Genomic DNA, 23,247 nt, shown 5'->3' with positions numbered 1-23,247 from the left:
CTAAGTTTATTCTTTTTGCAGTTGTGATTCGTACACGTAACGAAGAACAAAAGTAATGCTGGTGTAGCTTATGAAGATAGTGGACATCAACATTTTCAAATGGTTGCTTATAAGTTTTGCTCGTTGGTTGTGGTGTCAGCTAAACTACCTATATATACCCTTATACCTTGACACAAAAACTATTATCCGGCATTTATCGGACTGTGCATCTCCTATCACTACTTACAGCGGTGTGCATTTGTGAAAGCAAGGAGTGGGTTAGAATGTCCAAGCAAATTAATGCGCGTTGTTCGTTTCGTTAAATGAAGCAGCGTGGCTTTGTGGTGACCAAACTGTCTGATTTTGCGCATGAATTTATTAAAATGGCAAAAGAAAATCCGATGAGAACGAACTTCAGTTCATATTGTGAGACATCAGAGGACAAGATTGTAGTCTTCTGGTTGCTTTCTGAAGACAGTTTCCACGTAAAGCTTTAGCCAGCGTCCTGAGCGAGTTACCAGCAAGTAATTCGAACCATACACGTCGTTTCAGTCCAAGTGAGGTTGGAGAGGGAGTGATGGGGAGGTGATGGATATCTCTTGTGCTGTGGGGGCACACTATTAATTCATCTGTTCCACCCTCCACTTATTAATTCCACGAAATAAACAGAACAATCGATAAATAAAATTAAGCGCCTACGCCGATTGCCTTTGAGTGAGAATTCTGGGATGCAGGAGTTCATTGCATGGTTTACAGGTTGTGTGTGTCTCTGAGGACACATTGCCCACAGTATGAGCAGCAATAATCCAACAATTTGTATTTACATAGAGTGGGAAAATTCCCAAGACGCTTCAGGAGAGCGTGACCTCCACCCACCAAACAAAATGAATAAAGAGAATTGTGAATTAAAACAATGCTCAGATGGGTCAATGAAATTAGCGCTTGTTTTATTTGGAACTCATCAGCCATGCGGCAGAAAATGAAACGAATTTAGCAATATCGAAATGAAAGCTCAAATCACTAGACCACTTTTCCATCACTCTGTGTGTAATAGTTCATTCGAACAGATCTAGTAGCCCATCATCCAATTCACTCGTCAAGTTGTGTTTATAACTCTTTACCCCACCAAGCGCTGGAAACTTGTCTCATTCTCCCTGTTCAATAGGGGCAGAATGATGCACATTTACTCATCTATTGTATCAAAGCATTACACAGAGGCGACTGCATTCTGGAACATCATCCAAGTTGAAGTTTCAGCAGGGCTTCCAAAGTGGTTTAATGGCTTTCGATAAATCGCACCTCCGGCACACTTTCTGGATAAGACGAGGTCTGTCCAAAAATCTCCGTGCCCCACCAAGGGGGAGGGGGGAGGGTGAGCCTGTTTCGAGATGGCTATTGTTTGGGACCATTGCAAGGTTCTTTCATCTCATTATTCTTATTGTGTGGCATCATTATTATTATTGTAAATAAACACTGAGACTCGGGACAGGAACACACACGCAAAATGCTGATTTCACTTTCACCTGTCGGCTGAATGTATGGCTGGAGAAAGAGAGTTTCACAGAAAGACTCACTGGGAGCCCTTGGCTGGAGTCAATAGTGCAGCTGGAGGGCGGCCACGTGTCGCCTGTCACTCAGCCGCCTCCCGGCGAGCGCATTGGTCGGCGGCGCACGTCCGCCCGCTCCCCGCCGCCTCCCTCCCTCCGAAGAATGAGTTTAAAGCGGTGATTAATGAGGGCAATTACTCATGGGCTGCCTCAGGACAAACGGCCCTGTGATTGCGCCCCATCGGCTTCCCGCCGTGCGCTCCAAAGAATAGACCTTCGTTCGCTGTTTTGCTATCATGCACACACAATCGCATGGGCGCATTGTGAGGCGGCGCTCTTGCTGGGAAGTGGAAGCGTTTCTCGGGTTTGATGTTTACACGCTGTAATTTCCTGGGGTCAAATGCTGTGAACCCTTCCTTATCTAACTCGGGGCCCGTTCCCCCCCGGCTTTACTGTTCCCCTTTTGCAAAGACCCCAGTGTATTCCGCCAGCAACTTTTCAATCCGATTGTTACACACTCGCTGTATGACCATCAATCATTTCCCAAATAATAAAGCCTCCCAAACGCATTGTGCAGGCGCTGATTATAGCAATTCTATATATATATATATATATATATTACAATAGTCTACAAAGGTTTCTTTTTAGTTGAGGGGGAAAGCGTGGGGGTGGGAGAGAAATCTGGAACAAAACGTGTCCGACAAACGCTCCCAAATAGACAATTAGGGAAAATAAAACGAGAGAACAGGTCGAGCAACTGATACCACCCTGCGCAACACTGACCTCAGGGAGTGTATATTCTTCAGGCACCGACTTAATGGGGCTGTGGGTCATTTTTAGGTCCAATAAGATTATAGCCTGCATGCACCTGCCCAACATAGCTCTGAATGGAATTCCGACTATCCGCCACTTCCAAGGCAACATCGTGCTGAAATTCTCCTTTCAACACCAGCAGTATGTAAACATTGGTGCAACCAATGGGGGGATGCGCCCTCGCCAATACACTGTCTCACATGTTGCAAACACACGTCTCTTTGAGCCGTCAGTTCTAATCGGCTGATCACTGCTCTCGCTAAGAAACCAGATAACAATTGGGAGAATTGTATATTAAACTCTGCGGATCCGATAAGCGGGGCTGATGGTAAAGTCCTCGCACAAAAACGGCTTCAGAGCACTCCTCGCTGTTCTATTGGGCGTGTGTCAAAGGGCAGCTCCAGCTCGCCCCTGTGTGAGCGCCACACAGTTTGGTCATTGGGTCCAAGCAATCGGTCCCCTCGGTTTAATTTGAAAAGGGGGTTACGGTATGGATTCACAGCCAGGTGCAGGCTCTCTCATTTGTTCATTCGTTTTAGTATTGAGTATTCATGGGACAAGAGGTGTCGGAACACTTCAGATTACATATTGTGACCAAAGATCACTCCCAGCAGGGACTCCATAGTGAACTCCCTGGGACACACAATCGTCTTGTTAAATTGCTTTCAGTAAAGCCAGGGTCTTACTGTTCAAACCGCGAACCAATATATTGCCATCGGCTTCCTGCGTGCCTTTTAGGAAGAACGTGGTTCAGTTTAGAATCCCCTCTCTCCCTTTGGAGATTTATTAGATACTTGAAGTTACACGGCCCAACTGTAATCAATCCTTACGAGTCGTTGGCCATCTCAGATTAGCAACTCCTGTGCCATGTTTGAACTATACTCTAAAGCTGGAGCGAGTATCCTGAGTAATACAATATACATTTATACAGCGCTTGGCCAAGTCTCAGGGACCCGCTCCCCACAGTTTATCAATCACAGTACATAGACCATAAACCTTCGTGGGACACTCACTTTGGGAATTAAACATTTATTTCACCAACAGGAAACACAGCTGAAATGCTAATTTTGGGGAATCAATCTATGGGCTTTCATCGAATCATAGAGAGCAGCAGAGGCCCTTCGGCCCATCCAGACCGCACCGACACATTAGAAATACCTGACCTCTCACCTAATCCCATCTGCCAGCACGTGGCCCTTAGCCCTGAATGTTATGATGTGCCAAGTGCCCATCCAGGTACTCTTTAAAGGATGTGAGACAACCCGCCTCTACCACCCTCCCAGGCAGTGAATTCCAGACCGATGCCACACACTGAGTAAAAACGTTTTTCCTCAGAACCCCACTAAACTTCCTGACCCTCACCTTTGAACCTATGTCCCCTTGTGACTGACCCTTCAACTAAGGGGAACAGCTGTTCCTTACCCATTCTGTCCACATCCCTCATAATCTTGTACACCTCTATGAAGTCGTTCCTCAGTCTTCTCTGCTCCAACAAAAAACAAGACTACCCAACCTCTCTTCATAACTTAAATGTTGCATCCCAGGCAGCATCCTGGTGGACTTCCTCTGCATCCCCAATCATAACCTTCCTACAATGTGTGGGATTTTATGGCCTTGCTCAGGCGAGACCGGAATTCCCACCTCAGGTCAACGGAGATTTCTATTGTCAGACCCTCGCCCTCTCCAATTCCATGGCGCGCGAGGTGGCAGAGGTTTGGCAAATGTGGTGACCAGAACTGCACACAATATTCTAGCTGTGGCCTCACCAAAGTTCTCTACAACTCCAAAATGACTTCCCCGCTTTTGTAATTTAAGCCTCAATTGATAAAGGCAAGTGTCCCATCTGCCTTTTTTTTTTACCACCCTACTACATGCCCTTCTGCCTTCAGAGATCTGTGGATAAACACACAAAGGTTCCTTTGTTCCATAGAACTTTCAATGCATAAAGGTGGGAATTTATAATACTAGCCCCTTAATAATTGTCATTCAATAATGAGAGAAAATCACATTTCACTGAAGACTACTTAAATTGGGTTTCAGGACAGCTTTCGTGCAATTAAAGTAACTTGATTCTAAACAAACATTTGGAATATAGGCAATCCACATAGCCATCTGGAATTCGTGTACAATTTTCATCTCATTATTTGAAAAAAAGGATATAATTGTGTGAGAAAAAGTTCACTCAACTAATTCGTGATGAAGCGCTTAACTTATGAAGCAACAGTAAGTAGTCTCACATCAGATGACTCACTTGATGAAGGGGCAATGCTCCGAAAGCTCGTGCTACCATATAAACCTGTTGGACTTTAACCTGGTGTTGTGAGACTATTTACTGTGCCTACCCCAGTCCAAAGCCGGCAATTCCACCTTATGAAGAAAGGTTGAACAGGTTGGGCCTATATTCATTGGAGTTTAGAAGAAGAAGGGGTGATTTTACTGAAACATATAAGATCCTGTAGGGACTGGATGGGGTGGATACCAGGAAGGTGTGTTCTCACCTAGGGGATACTAGAATTAGGGGACAGGGTTTAAGAATGGTTTCCCATTGGAAAAGGAGATGAGGATTTTTTCTCTCAGAGGGTCATGAGCATGTGGAATTCTCTATTCCAGAAGGCAGTGGAGGATGGGCCATTGAATTTATTCAAGTCAGCGTTAAATTCTTGATAGATACGGGAGTTCAAGGCTTATGGGATCAAAAAAGAAAGTGGAATTGAGACCTCAAACAGATTTTAAGAAATGGTGGAATACGTTTGACGGGCTGAATGACCTGCTCTTGCTCTGAAGTCATATATTGTGATGTTCCCGTTACCTATTTAAGGTCATGTTGATGTAAATAGCAAAAGTAACATGGTTTGGTTTTTGCAATGAAATCATGCTAAAGATTGCCTACAATGGTGTCACATTAATGTATGTAGAGGTTTACGCTTGCAGATAATGCATGAGGTGAAAGATTTAAGATCCATCGTGTAATTTTAAAACTACATTTAGTAAAGTTTACTTTCTCAATGAATCACAGTTTGATTAGCTGTTTAACTGTGAATAGGTCACCTTCCAAAATTGTAGGGGAATCCAATGCTTTCTATTCAAATGGGTAAAGAGTAGAATGTCGATTCATTCAGAATAGAATATGTGCCCGGATGTTCTTCAAGACCAGAAAATAAAATGGTTCTCCATGCTTCTTGGAATGTAGAAAGGCTGTGCATTGTTTAGAAATGGACAGAGTTTCGCATGATAATTTTGAAAATAGGTATCACGTTTATGTTTGCCCCTTTAGACCGAGATGGATATTTAGCTTCTGTGAGGTGTACCCCATACGATGCTCCCGTAATGCTTCAGCTTAATAGGTTACTCATATTCTCATAAGAATGGGTAAAACATGGAAAATAATGGTTATCACAAGATTAAATAGTCTGGCAATTGGGAGCACTTTAGGATAAGCGGTAACAAATTATTGTACATTCAATTAACAATCAACACTTCAGCAAGGTTATTCCAATGACCGTGATTCAATAATAGATCCTAAAAAATGACATAATTACAAAGTAAGGCCAGTCATACCGTCAACAAGCAGAGTTACTTTTTACAGGTGATCTGTTACCTCTCTTTAAGTATAATTCACATTGGTATTAATTCTCTGTCTTTGGTGAAGCAATTTCGTTTAAAAATAGCAAGTAACCTGTGTACTGGCTGGATGGACCTCACATTAACTTGGTAGCTATTAATGCTAAAAGGAAGCCAAAATACTTTGACTTCAACCTCCCAAATGTACATTTGTTTGAACATGGAAATGATATTTTGAAAAAATATGCCAAATAAGCATTTTAATTTAAAATCTTCTTTTTAATTCGATGACCATGTATGGAAACCTTAAGATGAACTTTTCTAAATAAAATATGTAAATATTGTTTGTTTTTTGTGCTGTTCCTTAAAGAGAGGAGCTAAATTATTCAATTCAGATACAAACATTCTACATGATTTGTTCAGATAGATGTTAGATACCCAGCTTTTTAACTGAACAGAGTTATTTAACTCACGAAACTTCACTTAATATTTCAGTCATTTTTTTACGAAATACAGTTTATCTGAAATATTGGAGCACTAAGTTATTGGAATCAAATCTCTAATGAGAAAACGATTTTTTTTACTCCACAAAACACTTATAAAGTTTTATATATATATATATATGTTGTTTCTATTACTCCTTTGTACATTTGCTGTTTTCCTAAACTTAATTATTAAATCATAAGGGGCATAGATAGGATGAACACAGGGAAGGGGAATTGAAAACTAGAGGGCATAGGTTTAAGGCGGGAAGGGAAAGATTTAAAAGGGACCTGAAGGGTAACTTTTTCATGCAGAGGGTGGTGCGTATTTGGAATGAGCTGTCAGATAAAGTGGTTGAGGCAGGTACAATAGCAACATTTGTAAAGCATTTGGGTAAGCACAATTCAGAGGGGTCGTGTAACGAGTCACTCTGGGTGGAGCTTAGAAACAGGAAAGGCGCAGTCACTATGTTGGGGGTGTACTACAGGCCCCCCAACAGCCCGAGGGAAGTGGAAGAATGGATATGTCAGGAGATACTGGATAGGTGCAGGAAAAATAGGGTTGTTGTAGTGGGAGACTTCAATTTCCCTGGTATAGACTGGAAATCGCTGAGGGCAGGGACTGTGGATGGGGAGGAATTTGTAAAATGTGTACAGGGGGGCTCGTTGGAACAATATGTAGACAGCCCGACGAGAGAGGGGGCTATACTGGACCTGGTACTGGGGAATGAGCCCGGTCAGGTCTTCAAAGTTTTGGTAGGGGAACATGTGGCAAATAGTGACCACAATTCTGTTAGCTTTAGGATAGTGATGGAAAAGGATGAGTGGTGTCCCAAGGGTAAGGTGTTGGATTGGGGGAAGGCTAACTTTAGTGGGATCAGGCAGAAATTGGCAGCTCTTGATTGGGAGAGGCTGTTTGAGGGTAAATACACATCTGGTATGTGGCAGTCTTTTAAGGAACGGTTGTTAGGGCTACAGGACAAGCATGTGCCTGTAAAAAAGAAGGATAGGAAGGGTAGGATTAGAGAACCGTGGATAACCAGGGAAATTGAGGGACTGGTCAAAAAGAAAAGAGAGGCGTATGTTAGGTCCAAGCAGCTAAAAACGGAGGGAGCTCTGGAGGAGTACAAAGAAAGTAGGAAAGTACTCAAACGGGGAATTAGAAGAGCAAAAAGGGGTCACGAAATGTTCTTGGCAGACAGGATTAAGGAGAATCCCAAGGCATTTTATTCATACGTTAGGAACAAAAGGGTTGTTAGGGAAAAAATCGGACCTCTCAGGGACAAAAGTGGGGACTTATGCTTGGAGCCCAAAGAAGTAGGGGAGATCCTCAATGAATACTTTGCGTCGGTATTCACAAAGGAGAGGGATATGTTGACTGGGAGTGTCTCGGAGGGGAGTGTTGAACCGTTGGAGAAAATCTCCATTACAAAGGAGGAAGTGTTAGGTTTGTTAGAGAATATAAAGACTGACAAATCCCCAGGGCCTGATGGAATCTATCCAAGGCTGCTCTGGGAGACGAGAGGTGAAATCGTTGGGCCTCTGACGCAAATCTTTGTCTCGTCACTGGACGCAGGTGAGGTCCCAGAGGATTGGAGGATAGCTAATGTGGTCCCGTTATTTAAGAAGGGTAGGAAGGATAACCCGGGTAATTATAGGTCGGTGAGCTTGACGTCCGTGGTGGGGAAGTTGTTGGAGAAGATTCTTAGAGATAGGATGTATGCGCATTTAGAAAGGAATAAACTCATTAACGATAGCATGGTTTTGTGAGAGGGAGGTCATGCCTCACTAACCTGGTGGTTTTTTTGAAGAAGTGACCAGAATGGTTGACGAAGGAAGGGCCGTGGATGTTGTCTATATGGACTTTAGTAAAGCGTTTGACAAAGTCCCTCATGGTAGGCTAGTGAAAAAGGTTGGATCTCATGGGATAGAGGGGGAGGTGGCTAGATGGGTGGAGAACTGGCTTGGTCATAGAAGACAGAGGGTGGTAGTGGAAGGGTCTTTTTCCGGCTGGAGGCCTGTGACTAGTGGTGTTCCGCAGGGCTCTGTATTGGGACCTCTGCTGTTTGTGATTTATATAAATGATCTGGAAGAAGGAGTAACTGGGGTGATCAGTAAGTTTGCGGACGACACAAAACTGGCAGGACTTGCAGATAGTGAGGAACATTGTCAGAGGCTACAGAAGGATATAGATAGGCTGGAAATTTGGGCAAAGAAATGGCAGATGGAGTTCAATCCTGATAAATGCGAAGTGATGCATTTTGGTGGGAATAATGTAGGGAGGAGCTACACGATAAATGGAAGAACCATAAAGGGTGTAGAGACGCAGAGGGACCTGGGTGTGCAAGTCCACAGATCTTTGAAGGTGACGTCACAGGTGGAGAAGGTGGTGAAGAAGGCATATGGCATGCTTGCCTTTATAGGACGGGGCATAGAGTATAAAAGTTGGGGTCTGATGTTGCAGATGTATAGAACGTTGGTTCGGCCGCATTTGGAATACTGCGTCCAGTTCTGGTCGCCACACTACCAGAAGGACGTGGAGGCTTTGGAGAGAGTACAGAGGAGGTTTACCAGGATGTTGCCTGGTATGGAGGGGCTTGGTTATGAGGAGAGATTGGGGAAACTGGGGTTGTTCTCCTTGGAAAGACGGAGGATGAGGGGAGACTTAATAGAGGTGTATAAAATTATGAAAGGCATAGATAGGGTGAACGGTGGGAAGCTTTTCCCCGGGTCGGTGGTGACGTTCACGAGGGGTCATAGGTTCAAGGTGAAGGGGGGGGGGCTTTAACACAGATATCAGAAGGACATATTTTACACAGAGGGTCGTGGGGGCCTGGAATGTGTTGCCGGGCAAGGTGGTGGAGGCGGACACACTGGGAACGTTTAAGACTTATCTAGACAGCTATATGAATGGAGTGGGAATGGAGGGATACAAAAGAGTGGTCTAGTTTGGACCAGGGAGCGGCGCGGGCTAATTGTTCTTTGTTTCTCGTTTCAAGGCTTCATTCTATGATCATCTTGCTGGTGCCAGTACAGAGCGAGACTGCGGATAGTTGGGAACCTGTCTCGGGGGCAGGGAATTCAGAGGGTGTTCGTAAAGCAGAAGTGGAAATGAATAGGGTTGGGAAGCATTTTCTGATCAGGGCCAGTGTGATCTCCTGGACTCGTTTCGATCGCCTCAGGGGGTCGGAGAGGAATTTCCCAGATTTTTTTTCTCCCCATATTGGCCCTGGGGTTTTCACTCTGGGTTTTCGCCTCTCCCTGGAGATCACATGGTCTGGAATGGGGGGGTGGGGGTGAGTTAATAGGTTGTGATGAACAAAGCATCGTAGCTGTGAGGGACAGCTCGGTGGATAGGTTATTAGGATGTAGATAGGCTGGAAAATTGGGCGGGGATCTGGATTCAGGATTCAATCCTGGACCGGGGAGCGGCGCGGGCTTGGAGGGCCAAAGGGCCTGTTCCTGTGCTGTATTGTTCTTTGTTCATTGTTCTTTGATGGGAAAGGATTAGAGGGATTTGGGCCAAACACAGGCAATTGGGACGAGCTGGGAGGGCACCATTGATGGCATAGATCGGTTGGGCCTTTGGCCCAACCGATCTATGTTTCTGTTTCTGTGCTGTATTGCTCTATGACTCTGTGACTCTAATTTTATATTTAAAGCCTAAAATAAGGTTCAGTGCTGGAGCTAGTCTTTCACCCTTCAAAGATAAGATGAATCCCATGAAAATATTCCATATAAACTGTGTTTTATATTCTGGATGCTACCAGTATTTTGCCTAGATATTGAATCAATGGGAATAATCACCAGGATATAGTTCTCATTAACAGTCAGAGATGAAGACTGAGCACTATGCTGATGTATTAAGTTCAAATGGCTTTGTGGCAGCCTTGTCCAGAGATTGCTCAGCACCTTCAGGGAAATAGGTTGCTTAGATATGATGGGTGGAGGGAGTGTTTGGGAAAGTTAACAAAATCATGAAGTATTTTCTCTGCAATTAAATAATATTTTGAAAATCACATCTAAGTACATCAAAGAAAATCTCCTGTGTTCATTTTGAATTGTATACATGCACAAAGTAGTTTAAAGATGTCAAAATTTCCTTGCCAATTATCTTCTCTTTAGCAGCTGTAAACATTAGCCCTCAGAGTTACCTGGAAATTACTTTGGAGGAGAAACTTCCAGTGGCTAAAAGAAAGTAATGATAACAGAGCTGTGTAACTTACCCAATTAAGATATGCAAGCCAAATTTACCATGTGGGAGGCAGAGTAAATGGAGTAAAAATCAACCCAGTCCCTAATTATTTTCCATGCCTTGAGGTTATGTAAGGCAAACATGGATGATAATGGAATGTTAGTCAATTTGTGCACAAGTATACTGAGGAGATAACATTGTGTGCCATAGTTTCTAGGTCCACCAATTACATTTATTTCAAATAAGTCAATCACTCAGTTGGTTAGGGCAGCATAGTTCCAAGGATCTGTTGCTTTCCTTTGTGTCAATATGCATTGATCCATGGGCACAATGAATGCTGCTATATGAACTGCAAGGGTTTTTATTCTATCACAATGCAGTTGGTATTGGACACAAGCGTAGAATAATACAGACAAATTAATGCTCCCTTGATCCCCCTGGTGCCTCCATTATTTGAAGAAGAAGGAAACATTGAAGGCTGGCAGCTAATAGGCCCTTGATACCATCTGGAGTAATGGTTAATGATACCTTTGGAAGTATCACAAATAGAGGCTTTCCCACATTCTGAAACAACTTTCTATAGTTTTATCTAAAATTTCTCCAAGGCAAAGTAGTCAAGTATGACAATTCAGTCCCCATTGCACTCTGCCATGGTGAGTTGCCCTGATGCCTTACCCTCGAGCCTGCTTTATAAAACTGGTGTGAAGCATCTAAGTTATCAGTGCTTCCTTTATTGCACGTTGGCAGGGATTGTGCACAATGTCCTTTGGACTCCCAATGCCCCTGCATCTGAGTCAGACACATGCAGTATTCTCATCAGGACCCCCCTTCCTGATGCTTAGTGAATATCAGTGGTGGTGGGATGAAGCCATTTAATAGGCATTAATTGCTCACTTAAGAGCCTCAATTGGCAGTAGGGTGGACGATTCATACCCACCACCCTCCTGCCCTATTAAATGATTCTTGCCACCAAACCTACCACAGGAAAATACATTAAATTTCACACTAGAAATCTGCTGTGGAGCTCCTCACTTGTAGTTCTTGAATTTGTCTGCATTTTGTGTGCCAAATCTATGTAAGCTTTTGGGTCTCATTCAAATCATTCTTATCTTTTCCAACATCATGACGATGCATGTCATCCATTTTATCTTCCTTTGTAAAGCACTCTGCGCTTTACTGCATTGAAATTAATCTGACATTATGCTGCTCACATATATATTTTGTTGACCTCATTCTGCCTCTTTCACTTGCACTGGCTCTTCTGGTTCAATATTGTCTAAAAATCTGAGCAACCTGCGTGGAGTTTCTGAATCCAAGTCGTAGATGTAAATTGAAAAGAGTAGTGATCCCTGGTGCAGTTGACTCAGTAATTCCTTTCCCCCCACCTTGACATTCCTCTAGCCTTCAGTTAATTTCATATTCACTTCTGAGATTTATCCTGACTCTCCAATATTTGACCTTAACTAATAGCTTTCCATGTAGAACTTAATCAAATCTGTTTTGGAAGTATACCGTGCCCTAGGGATTGGCACAATCCACTCAGGTTTGCATTCCCTCAGAGAAATCAGAGTTCGTCAATGATATTGTGATTGCTATTTACCAGGCATCTTCACTCCTGATGATCAATTATATTATTTTACATAGTATTGAGTAGACAACTGGATATGAAATGACCTGTCTTTCTTTTGCAACCATTTGCACCACATTAGCCTGATTCACAATTTATTAGTACATCTCCAATATCTGTTTGCTCCTTCATTACAGCGGTAAATGCAATATGTCTTTTCCCAAGTTCATATCAACTCTGATATAAATACCATCTAACACCAAGATTTATTTGTTTTGAGCCCTTTCACCTTGTCTGGAAATTAATCTAATTTATGCTCAGTTTGTTGCCTCTTTTTAGTTGGGATTGCAGATCATTGATAACACGCTTTGTGAATATTTTGAGGAAGGAATTATTCAGAATATTCACTGTTCATGTTCACCACAGTTTCAAGCCTCTGCATCTTTAAATGTTCTCAACTCTTAACTTGAGATTATAATATTGAAATCATTTTTACTGTTACCTCGTGCACCTACAGCTATCCACGTTTCTCAATCTTGCTTTGTCATTCATCACTTGTTTGGCGTGTATCTATATTATCCTATGCTGTCCCAGGGAGCCTATTTACTTTGTCCTTGCATGATTTGTATACATAATCTATAAATCCCTTGGTACGCAAAAGTGTCACTACATGCTGATGTAGTGTTCAAAAGAATGGGTCTGGCCATGTTCCTGGCGCACTCCATTCAGTTGGATCATGGCAACGACCTGTCCGTCATGGAGAGATTTTTGCAGAAAATCACCTTTGATCACAAGTCGATCAGGCTTCTGTCCACACATAATGTTCCTTGTGGTGCTGCAGGAGAAGGAGATGGATCCTGCCAGATGGCTCCCTGAGCAAACTGTCATAGTCATTTGGCTGAATGCCTCATTGTCTGAACAAGCACCGAGACATAACTTGGCTGATGGTGAGTGGGCCCTCTTCATCAGATCCTTTCTGTTCACCTTGAGTCTTACGTGCTCTCCACACTGCCCTCAAGGCATTATGGTGGGGATGATACTGTCCCCCACCTCCTTCTGGAATGTGTCTTTGCAAAGAGAATCCTGAAAGACATGCAGCATTTTTTGATGAAGTCTCTGCTCAATCTTCTAGTCACGCTGAGAGAAACTTTACTGGGCCACCCATGTATGGAAGCAACTGCTTTTTTCAAAGCCTTTAAAAGTCACCAAAAATGGACTTCAGGACTAAATGCACCATTCTGTAGAATATAGACATTTTGAAGAAATATGGAAAAGCACTTATAATGCATAGAATTGCAGCAAGAATCAGAAGAAATAATTCAGTAACTAATCTGAAAGTAGTTGACAATCCTTTATAATATTCCGGGTGGTGGAGTTGTGTCCTTCAGACCTTTTAATGTTGTGTTCAGCTGTGTTTGTTTGAGAAAGAACATAATATAGAGCGGGGATGTTATGATGGCCACAAAGTATCTGGAGGATCGTCAGTATATCTCCCAGTGGGCTTCATGAAGCACTATCTGAGTGGAGGCTTGCCCAATGGGAAGTAATCAGCTGGTTGGGGGCGGGGGGGGGGGGGGGGGGGGGGAAGGCATGGGGGAGGGGGCATGGGGGAGGGGTTGGGGGGATGGTGGTGGGTGGTGTGGGAGAGCTATTGAAACCCATTGCTTCAAATGGGACTGGTGTGCTGGAGGTCCCCGGGTATTGACTTGCATACAATAACCTGCAGGTGTGGCTCTTTCTTGTGTTATCATTAAAGCGTTTTGGTGATGGAAGACTGGCATTGGTGGAGTTATTACAGGGGAGTTCCAAAATGGTAGTGCTGGTCCCAAGTCAGATGATTAACATCAAGGTCTGCTTCTTAAGAAGATGGTTACTGGCACACTTTCCATTGGATATGTATTTGAAGGTGCCATTTTGATATTTTAAGAGGTTTTGTAGCTCCCAAGATCAGCGCTATTAAGCACAATTTTGCCCTCAAGATATCTAACGTGCATTCATTCCCTACTTTATACTGTCCCTTGCATATGGAGACAAACAAGATACATCTGTGTGTGCAATTATCTAATATTTTTCAACGGACTCAATCAAAGATATTGAAGATAATGCATTAAGGTTTTTAACTTTTTTCTTTGTAAATATTTTATGACATGTAAGTCAGATATTTTGCTACTTTTTTGTATTATTCTGCTTCTTTGTAATTAGCTTGCATGTAAATAAACATTATTTTAAATTTCAGTCTAGTTTTTAGCACATTTCAGAATAGAAAGGAGTGTATGGTGAACACACTTAATTGGATATTGTGTGATATATTACAATGTGGTAAGGGGGAGAGGTACTACATATAAATAATGCTGATACCAAAACAAGGGCTATTTTGATGAAATTACATGTGCAATAACCTCAACATCAATTGTACCAATTCAAGGATAAATAACCAATTGTAAGGCATTTAGGATGGTTGAGAATTTAACTTGAAAGTGGTCTGTATTATTTCAATTTGGAATGTAAATGGATTTTCTTCATAATAGGTTCCCTGAAATAACATAACATCAGATGGTTATTATGATTGATTTGGTCTCTGTATTTGAAATCACAACATGTTTCTACATAACATTCTATCTATGACTAATAACCTCATTTCTTTGCAACTTCTGAACTTACCAGAAACAAGTCTTTGAGGTTATTTTGATCCTATTAGAAAATGTCATTGCACTGAATTACATCTGTTTCAGCAGGACAAAGGGTAGGGTGTGACATGATACTTTTCTTCAGCCATAGCAGTAAAGAAAGCTAAACTTAAACTAATGCAAATTCCAAGAATCATAAAATTGAGTGCAGGTTAGCATGTATTTCACAAATGTTAGATTTGTTGTACTCCTATGGGGAGGTGCCAACACCTGTTGCATGGAAATGGCAAATGCCACAATGTCTTTGTGTGATTTCAGCATGGACTGTGACCATTCAAGAGAAAGGCTCACTATCCCCTTTTAAAGTACAAGTAGAGGTCAGAAATAAATGCTGCCCATAGTAGCGATGCCCACGTTCCAAGAACATTTTTTAAATGTCTTTTTTTCTGTCTTAGATCAGAAAATTTAAATCAATTGCAATGAGGTACAATGTCGAACTTTCCTAGCAGCCGAACACAGATTCACAAACCTCATGCAACCACAAAGAGATATGCTACTCAGGCATTACCTTGGTAGAAGTACAGCATTATGGATCATCTGTCTGCCCTAAGGGGACATCCCAGAATTTTAACTACTCTGGATTCATCTGCAACATAATTATTTGATATGTTACATATTAAATACAGTGCAAAGTAAATGTGTTTAATTTATTTTATTTTCATCATTGTGATGTTTGGTAAGATTCCAGTGGGTATGTAAATGTTTACAAGGCTGATTTGCTCCTAGAATGTTCTGCTGCAAATAGTACAGGATACTGCAAATGATTGTGTTTTCTGCGAGTTGTTGGTTTGGGATTTCCTCTCCTTGAGTTTTCTCTCTGCTTCTGATATGCACTTGCTTTCAAAGAAGGTCGCATTGCCTTTAGTTTGGTTGCATCAGGTACAATGATGGTGTGGGAGTTACTCCTTGGACATGGGATTGATGTCAAAACTCCTATGTGAAACCTTCAGAGTGTCCTTATAGCATTTCCTTTGACTGCCATGAGAGCGCACAGCAGACTCATCGGGTGAAATCTTCTGGCTCTTTAAACCAGCGGGATTTTCTGGTCTTGTTGATGGTGCACCCCCGCCGCATGTTTCCCAGCGGCGTGGGATGGAATCAATGAAAAATTAATTGACAGCGGCGAGACATGAAGATTCCCCCACAGGCCCATGGCACGCCACCTCCCGCTGCCAAGAAAAATGCTGTGGGGAGGCCAGAGAATCCCAGCGAAGACCTCCACAGAAGATTTGCTTTTGTGAGTGTCAGGCATTTTGGCTACATGACCAGCCAAACTCAGATGTGACTGTCTCAATATGCTGTGGATGTGTGTGTGACATGCCAGCTCAGGTAATCATCTTAGTGTTTTGTATTTTGTCTTGTGCTCTGATCTTCAGAAACCTGTGAAGGCAGCTCAAGTGGAAGTGGCTAGTGCACAGCCCAAGTCTCTCATGTGGCGCAGAGTGGGCAGGATTATTGCTCAATAGGCTTTCAATTTGGTAGATAAGCTTACTCCTCTTCATTCTGAGACTGATGTTCGAAGTCTGCCACTGGTTATATCCATTTGGCAATTCTTGCATGTGGCTTGACATTAATATACACAACTTGTGAGAGTGCACAGCCAAGATAAGCGAACTTATCCATAGCCGACAGGTTCTGGTCATGGATTGAAGCCTTGGGTTCGAGAAAGGGCTTTCCTGGAGTAAGCCAGTATATTACTTTAGTTTTCTTTGCACTGATTCTACGGCCAAAGTTGTTGCATGCATTGGAGAAAAAGTCCATTGTACATTGCATGTCCAGCTTTGAATTGTCAGCTGGTGGACAGTCATCAGCAAACATGAAATTGCAAAGTAAGTCCTTAGATCTTTGCCCAGAGTTACCTCAAACTGAGAAGCTTCTTGTCCATGCAATATCCGATTTTGATGCTAGGATCGCTGAAAAGTTGCTGGGTTGTATAGGAGTAAAGGATACAATTTGAATGGCTCACTAAAAGATCTTCAGCAGCTCTTATATGTTGTGTGCCTGTAGCCACACTGGTGAGAACACCCGCGCTACCAACACGTCACTTACTGTGTACAGGTCATGGCAATATATACCTGAATACACATTCTATATCTTCCCTATTTTAGTTGGGACAATCCATACTCGCATGCAAAGAACAATGTTGAATGCAATAACAAAACATTGAATATTTAAATTACATACAACATGAGCGCGGGTAACAAACCTGGCACAAAGCCCAAGCGTGTTCCTTCTCCCCCCCGCTTTTCTTAAAAAAGTACGTTGTTAAGACCCAAGCCAGAAACTCCAAGATGTTTTGTGAAGTTAGCCTGGACCCTAAGTTTTTCATTTGAATTTGGCATGTGCTCATGTGATAGAAATCATAGAAACCCTACAGTACAGAAAGAGGCCATTCGGCCCATCGAGTCTGCACCGACCACAATCCCACCCAGGCCCTACCCCCATATCCCTACATAATTTACCCGCTAATCCCTCTAATCTATGCATCCCAGGACACTAAGGGGCAATTTTAGCATGGCCAATCAACCTAACCCGCACATCTTTGGACTGAGGGAGGAAACCGGAGCACCCGGAGGAAACCCACGCAGACACGAGGAGAATGTGCAAACTTCACACAGACAGTGACCCAAGCCGGGAATCGAACCCAGGTCCCTGGAGCTGTGAAGCAGCAGTGCTAACCACTGTGCTACCGTGCTGGATTTTGCAGCTTTCTAATACCTGCTGTGAATTGGTCCTCTCAATATTGAATTAAAACTCGAAGGTTTCCCTGGAACATTTGGAGAGAGAGAGAGAGAGACTGAGACATTGCTTTCTGTCTCAAGTCCAAACAGCATCCGAGAAAAATTAAACCAAAACCTTGGATTTTTCTGTGGAAAAAGACTGTCCCCAGGCATCACCTGACCAGTCAACCATCCCAAATCAAGCTCCACTCAGCAATTCCCAAAGAATCATAAAACCCCAGGACACTGCCTTAGCTTAAGTAACAATTAGAGGACACTGGTTAGAGACAAAATGGTGCCAATAAAATGCTTGGACCTGTTTGAAAAACCTTCAGAGAAACATGATTAAAATATATTTCTTAAAGGCACAGTATCATCACAACATGTACCCATCTGAGTCAACATATAGTCCTTGAAATTGAGGTTTTGTCTGCTAAGCCACCCGAGAGTGTAATTACACCAGTGGCTGTGCCTGGGATGCTCCAGGGTTTTTGTCTACATAGCATTTGCCTTCAGGCATGCCTGGAGTGTGCACAATGGCGTCAGGGTTTGCTGCATTGGTAGACGGAGGGGATTCCATCTTCACTGGTGAAAGGGACACAGATTGTGGACTCAATGTGTCAACCTCCATGGCAGTTTGCAGTGGTGGTTCAGGTACCTGTAACAGATGATGTCAGTTCCTGACATGTAGGGCACCATCTGAGGTGACCACGTAACTGTTTGGTTGGGGGGCATGCTGTGGATCACTGCCAGTTTGTCACAGTTGTGTGTGGTTTGCATTCTGACTGCCTGGCTCGGCTCCAGAGTGCAGAGTCTGAGGGCGTTGCAGTTATATGCTTTCCCTCTTTGTCGCCGTTTCGCGAGGGCTTTCCCTCATGTTTGTTTCCACTTTGGATTGCAACAGGGCTTTGGCAACAAGGATCATGGTTCTCGTGCATCTGGAGAACATTCTCTGTACTGGCGAGGGCAGACCCTCCCTTGGCAGATTACACAGACTAAATAGTGTGGTGTAGAAGTCTGTGTTGTCACTGAGGCATTTTTCGAAGAGGTGCTTTGCTGAATGCATGTTCCACTAAACCATTTGATTGTGGGTTTAGGGGCTGCTTGTAATATGTTCAAAGTCCCATCTGTGTGCAAAGTCCTTGAACTCCCTGGAGACAAGCTCCCAGGTGTTGTCCTTCATTAGCCTTTGTGGCATGCCATGGCAAAGTGTCTCTTCAGCTGTCCAATTACTTTGGTTCTCTTCATGTTTGGTAAGTACTCAACTTCAAACCACCCTGAGAATTAATCAACAAGGATCAGATGTTGTCTCGCATTTCACTCTGCTGCAGTGAGATCTGGGACATCATGGAGGTGCAGTGATTCTTTGTTTTGATGAGGTTTGAGCACGTTGCATGGTGCACATCTGGACATTTCCCTCTCAATGTCACTGTACATTGAGGGACAGTACATGGTTTCTTTTGCCCCACACTTTGTCGCTTCCACCCCTGAGTGTCCTTGATGGCATTGCTAAGTGTAGTACTTCTGCAGAGAGCTGGGGATGATGAACCCCTGGCCATGCAGTATCAGTCTATCCTGCCTGGTTAAATCCTCCCTCAATGTATAAAAATTCATGTAAGGAAGCTCTCTTGGCATCATGAGCCACACTTTCATGATGATGTCACGGATCTGCCTGCATATGTGATCAGCTTGTAGGATAGCTTTGAGTTCCTCAATTCTGTGGGATGACAGCACTTGAATCTTCATAATATCAATGTTCTCCTCACGATTTGCATGCTCAGTGGTGGGTAGGTAAGCCCTAGAGAAGGCATTGGTGAGGTATAGTTCCTTACCACACTTGTAGATCACAGTGAGGTTGTAGTGTTGGAGCTGGAGTATCAACTGCCACCAGTCTTGTCAGTTGATCCAAGTCATTGACTACCTTCTGTTTCTTAGCAAGGAATACACTTCATAGAGTACAGACAGCGAGCTTAACTGAGTTATCCAGCCTCATGTGATATATAACGGGCAACTTTCCAATCATATCATAGTTGAACAGGTCTTTATACTCTAGCATCTCTGGGGCTTGGTGCTGTAGAATGTGTACATATGGCTCAAGGTGGATTAATCCCAGTGCAAAGCTGTCCTGGTGACCCAGCAGTGGTTTGACATCCTGATCGACGACGTGGAACTGGAACTTGCCCTGAGTGCAGGGCAGGATGACTATGCCTACCATGCATATGGTTTGTCCACCATTTGCTAAGAGATTTATTTTGTTGGTGGAATCTAGTGCAACACTGGACTCGACTTCCTGCAGAAGCAGCTTCGATAATACATTGCATTTTGATTCTGTGTCAATTTTGACTTTAAGTTTGGCATTGCCGTGAGCAATGTTTAACATTGTGTATCATAGAATCAAAGAATCCCGTCAGTACAGAAGGAGGTCATTCGGCCCATCTAGTCTATACCAACCACAATCCTCCCCAGGCCCTATTCCCGTAACCCTGCACATTTTCCCTGCAAATCCCCGTGAAACTAGAATCAATTTAGCATGGCCAATCAACCTAACCCGCACATCTTTGGATTGCAGGAGGAAACCGGAGCACCCGGAGGAAAACCACACAGACACAGGAGAAAGTGCAAATTCCACACAGTGACCCGACACCGGAATTGAACCTGGGTCCCGGGCACTGTGAGGCAGCAGTGCTAACCACTGTGCCACCCATATATATTTCACCTTTCCCTGTGATTTTTAAAAAACATTTATTTATGGGTTGTGAGTGTCGCTGGCTAGTACAGTATTTATTGCCTATCCCTAGTTGCTCTTCAGAAGGTGGTGGTCAACTGCCTTCATGAACTGTTGTAGTCTCTGAGGTGCAGGTACACCAAAGTGCTCTCAGGGAGGAAGTTCTAGGATTTTGACCCAATGACAGTGAAGGAATGGTGATATATTTCCAAGGAAGGATGGTGAGTGACATGGAGGGGAGCCTCGGGTGGTGGTGTTCCAAGTATCTGCTGCTCTTGTCCCTCTAGATGATAGTGGTCATGGGTTTGGAAGATGCTGCCTAAGGAACGTTGGTGAGTTCTTGCAGTGTATCTTATAGATGGTATGCAAGGCTGCCACTGTTCTGGTGGAGGGATTGAATGTTTGTGGATGGGGTAGCAATCAAATGGGTTGGTTTGTCCTGGATGGTGTTGAGCTTGCAGAGTGTTGTTAGCGTTGCACTCATCCAAGCAAGTGGAGAGTGCTCCACTGCATTCCTGACTTGTGCCTTGTAAATGGTGGGCAGGCTTTGCAGGGTCAGGAGGTGAATTACTCGCTGCAGGATTCCTAGCCTTTGACCTGCTCTGGTAGCCACAGTATTTATATGGCTAGTCCAGTTCAGTTTCATAGAATCATAGAATCCCTACAGTGCAGAAGGTGGTCATTCAGCCCATCAGGTCTGCACAAATTCTCTGACAGGGTATTTTACCTAGGCCCTCTCCCCTGCCCTATCCATGTAACCCCACACATTTATGGCGAAGCCATCTAACCTACACAGATAATCATCAACCTCAGGAAGTGTAGTGGAGGAAATGCCCCAGTCTATATCAACAGTGATGAAAGTGGAAATGTTTGAGAGCTTCAAGTTTTTAGGTGCCAGATCACCAACAACTTGTCCTGATCCCTCCATGCTGATGCTATAGATAAGAAAGCCCACTAATGCCTCTGCTTTCTTAGGAGGCTAAGGAAATTTGGCATGTCCACAACATCTCTCACCAATTTTTATAGATGCACCATAGAAAGTATCCTTTCCGGATGTATCATAGCTTGGTATGGCTCCTGTTCTGGCGAAGACTGCAAGAAACTACAAAGAATCGTGAATGCAGCTCAGTCCATCAGGCAAACCAGCCTCCCATCCATTGACTCTGTCTACACATCCCATTGCCTCAGAAAAGCAGCCAGCATAACCAAGGACCCGACGTACCCTGGACATTCTCTCTTCCACCTTCTTCCATTGGGAAAAAGATACTGAAGTCTGAGAACATATACCAATCGACTCATGAACAACCTACTGCCAAAAAACTTTTGAATGGACCTACCTCATTCTCTACACCATAGCTATGATTGTAACACTACATTCTGCACCCTCTTCTTTCCTTCTCTATGAACGGTATGTTTTGTCTGTATTGTCATGCAAGAAACAATACTTTTCATTGTATCCCATTACATGTGACAATAATAAATGAAATGAAATCAAATCAAATTGAAACATCTTGGGACATGAAGGGGAAATTTAGCATGGCCAATTCACCTAACCTGCACGTCTTTGGTCAATGGAACCCCCAAGATGTTGAAAGTGAGGGATTCAGCAATGATAATGCCATTGAATGTCAAGGGTTAGATCCTCTTTTGTTTGAGATGGTCATTGCCTATCACTTGTGTGGCGCAAGTGTTACTTGCCACTTGTCAGCCCAGACCTGGATATTGTCCAGGTCTTGCTGCATTTGGACTGCTTCAGTATTTGTGGAGTCACGAATGGTGCTGAACTTTGTGCAGTCATTTACAAATATCCCACTCTTGACCTTAGAATGGAAGATCATTGATAAAGCAGCTGAAGATGTTTGGGCCTAGGACACTACCTTGTGATGAAATCTACACTTTTGCAGTAGAATATCTCAATGGGTTTGATGCTCTGGTTGTTTGGATTTACTTCCAGCTTATTCACAGAGGGGTAGCCAGCTGTGATGTGACTTGTGGTGGCAAGTTGCTGTGTCTTTGACATGCAACACTTGGCAAAGTGATTCCATTTCCTGCAGTTATTTCAATGCTTATTAAATGTGATGCATGTGCTTCTTGTTAGTGGGTGCTGTCCACTGCTGTTGTAGTGCCGGCATCTCCACATCATCACTGCCGTTTGGGCAGAGTGTGTTCTGTACCTAGAAAGCTGCCATTTCTATCCTTAATTCCTTAGTGCTTCCCTTCAACTGCAGATACTAATGGCAGATTCTAATGTAAGGTGTTTTTCATAGAGCAACTTTTTGCACACAGCAATGCTGTGTATTCCACACACTATATGGTCTCTTATGAATTTATTGGTGAGCGTGCTGAGTTTGCACTTTTTTGCTAGAATTTTCAATTTTGGGCATATCATTGCACCGAGTTATTGAATTTCTGGTTCGTGGTGTTAACAACATGTCTGTCCATGATGACATTTTTCACGGATGAAATCATTAAATTTTTTTTAGTAGTATCTCAGGGCCTTCATGGTCTTCCTTTTCTCTTAAAGATGAAGGATATAGATTTTTCGACTACCTCGGGCCTGCTAGATTCAACAGCATGTGTGTTTCTACTTCATTGATTTATTAGTGAGACTGGCTGGCAGTATACATGCCATTCCTTTTCGAACTTAATCCAATTGTCAGGGATGTTCTCATCGAAGGTGAGTGGGCACATTCTACAATCACCATCATGGAAAGCATTGGAGTTCATAGCAGAGATCAACATGCTGAAGAGGATTGATGCTAGCATGCAGCCCTGTTCCACGAATGGTTGGAAATGGGTCGGAAGACCCATCATCCTGGGTATGCACAAGCATTCATGGCTTTGTTGAATCACTGGGATGAATTTCTCAAAGCAGCCAAATTTCTCAATTACGTTCTATAAGCATTCATGTTTGACTGTGTCAAAGGCCTTGGTCAGGTTAACAAACATGCTCTAGAGGTCCATGTTCCGT

The sequence above is a fragment of the Mustelus asterias genome, chromosome 9 (assembly GCF_964213995.1).
Source record: "Mustelus asterias chromosome 9, sMusAst1.hap1.1, whole genome shotgun sequence".
Classification (NCBI taxonomy): domain Eukaryota; kingdom Metazoa; phylum Chordata; class Chondrichthyes; order Carcharhiniformes; family Triakidae; genus Mustelus; species Mustelus asterias.
The sequence above is the reverse complement of the archived record's forward strand: the minus strand, read 5'-3'. Positions refer to the sequence as shown.